The sequence below is a fragment of the Topomyia yanbarensis genome, chromosome 3, assembly GCF_030247195.1.
Source record: "Topomyia yanbarensis strain Yona2022 chromosome 3, ASM3024719v1, whole genome shotgun sequence".
Lineage (NCBI taxonomy): Eukaryota > Metazoa > Arthropoda > Insecta > Diptera > Culicidae > Topomyia > Topomyia yanbarensis.
This window is the reverse complement of record NC_080672.1, coordinates 303,340,285-303,342,958: the sequence shown is the minus strand read 5'-3', so window position 1 is coordinate 303,342,958 and position 2,674 is coordinate 303,340,285. Positions and strand designations below refer to the sequence as shown.

The following is a 2,674-nucleotide window of genomic DNA, read 5'->3' as shown; positions in this document are numbered from 1 at the left end:
TTACTTGGAGTTTACAACTAACCTATACATCATATGACAGAAAATGATCGCTTGTCCGACGGTAATCACACAATTTCTCGTCCTGGTTGCGGAACTTGACGTAGTACTGTTTGATGTTATCGAGTGATTCTTGCTCCCGCGCCTGCCGAATGACGATCGGATTGGGTATGATGTACTCGGCAAACTCCATCACCTCGCGCTCGTACGTTCCAAGAAGAACACCGATCATAACACCCGCCTCGTCCAGTACAAAAAGGGAAAACTAGGTCGTACGTCCTGAACTTTATACCCCAGTCCATTAGCTTGCCGGGTGTTCCGATGATGATATGATTAGTCAGCTTCGCCCCTTTGACAGTCTCCTCACCGCGAACGGCGTAAGGAAGTTTGATTTCCGGACAAAACTTTGCCATTTTGGCAGCTACTTCCCCCTTCTGAATTGCCAGCTCATACGTGGGGGAAAGGCAAATCACCTGCAGATAGTTTTTTAACTGATGGACTCAACCGAGCATTGCCAGCACGAAGGCAGCGGTTTTTCCTGTTCCCGACTGACTCTGGGCGATTATATTCCGTGGCGGAGCGGCCAACAGAGTAGGTAGAGCCATCTCCTGAATCTTGGAAGGGGCGTTGAAACCCATCGCATAGACTCCCTGAAGTAATTCCGGCTTCACGTGCAAAGCTTCGAAAGTTTTAACCAACCAACCGGCGAAGAAGAATCCTTCCGCTGCACCTTCAGATCCAGCTTTGATTCTACTAGACCTTAGCGAACATCTTTCATTAGCAAACTTGCATCCGCCGGGCTAAAAGATTAGTCACGGATAATTTTAAAGCTGATACTAAATATTTCGGGAGAAAATTTAGAATAGAACGTAAGCAACAATGAGATTCTCTTTGGGGTCTTTCTCTTCTGTTTGTTACTCGGTCGTTTCAATATTCAGTACTCAACTCTTTGCCTAATATTTTAGTAAAAACCATCGGCTATGTACTGGAAAATTAGTGCAAAGTGTTATAGTGACGTCATAATCAAAAGAGAAAGTAAACAAAGAGAGGCTGTCAATGTTCCTTATGTCCTAATCAAAATTTTCTGCAGATTTCGACTTACTTGAATGCCTCTGCATCTTCCGCGGAGGAAGGTGTTTCTCCATTTTCTCTTGCAGCTTGTTTTTCTTCAGGAGCTGCTAGAGTCAGAATTTCCGTAGCTACCGAACTCCAAACATCAGGTGCAGCTTTGGTTCTACTGCCGGTGGACTAGGTTTTTCCGCATTCTCTTTCTCTGGACTACCAGCCGCCGGCTCTGAATCCTTATCCTTGGTGATATGTACTCAGTTCGCTAACCTATTTGTATTGAAAAGAAAAATTCAAATCCCATCCCAATTGGCGATTTGCGGCAAAGCCAAAATTAGTCATGCGACACCTATGATTCAGCTCATGAACTGGCAAAGTGATACAGTTTGTTTTTTTCACCCGTAAGTGAGTCGTAGCTTACAACAAAATCTTCATTATCTTCTCGGAAAAAGCTTACCACTGCCAAAATATGAATGAAACGAGTAAGAAATTTAGTTTTATTTGCAATTATTCTGAAATTACAGCCATTTGCAACTATTTCACTCATACATTTCTTCGAAATGTAATCGGGGTATTATTGTGGTTATGAAAAATCATTCCATAAATAAAGTTCCAACTCGAAACCGAGACCCAATCAGTACCAATGTCAAACTCCTTCATATTTTGAACTACGTAGGAGATTCAGTGAAGACTATCGGAGAGAAGGATCGGCTGTGCATGATACAAAGCTGACACTTTCCTATTAGCCGGATATATTCTTTCCTCGCCTGATCTGGAGAGTTTCATGAATTTACACCATCTCATGAAGGTTTAGCTTAACTTAGGACGAACGGGAAATGCTGTTGCGGCGGCTACGGTGCTCAACAAATTACATTTCGAAACAGCGCGCATATAGCTCTGCGAATAATATTAGAAACCACTATGTTTTACACTCTTTTCGCAAGATGTTTACTCGTCATCTTATAAAATGATGGTTTTCCTTCATTTTCATAAACAATTATCAACAAATTGATCGGTAATTTGGTGTTTAAAAGTCATTTTTTACCAATGTTTACAGAAAATATATGCACTATGACAGAACAGAATCAAATCAGTAACACTTTCCTTCCAGCGCTATCTGCGAGCGGTTTCAACGTAGAATCGCCAATGATCGCTTCAAAAATAGGTTATAACAAAAAACACTTACCGTGTGCAGAAATTTCTTGATCCGTCGTCTTTTTGACCCAGTTATCGGCAGCGCTTGCCATCGTTTCGATCGGGTATTAAAATTCAATAGCAAGGTACAAAGTATGGGAAATCGTCCTGAATCAGCACGGGTACTGTCCCTCGGGTGGTTTATTCCTTGCAATCCGCTGAAATTTCGACCAGAGCGACCTTGCGGAAAAAACGATGCCTTCTTTTGCCTGCTCACTTCCCTGCCATGAAACCAATGATGAGCGATTATTCCTAACGGTTAGCCGATTGAACATGACGTGCCATTATGTTTGTTCTGTGAATTGATAAGGACATCTAGATATGCAAAGGAATGTTTGGAGGAAGGATGCTACTGGTAAATACATACCGAAAGAGAAAGTCCTTTCCGAGCATCTTGATGTTGTGTTTTCTGTTGGCC

At 42.2% G+C, this 2,674-nt stretch overlaps 1 pseudogene; it reads right to left on the bottom strand.

Moving 5' to 3' along the window:
- Positions 1 to 2,309, bottom strand: LOC131688026 (DEAD-box helicase Dbp80-like; annotated as a pseudogene).
- Positions 2,310 to 2,674: the final 365 nt, after the last annotated feature.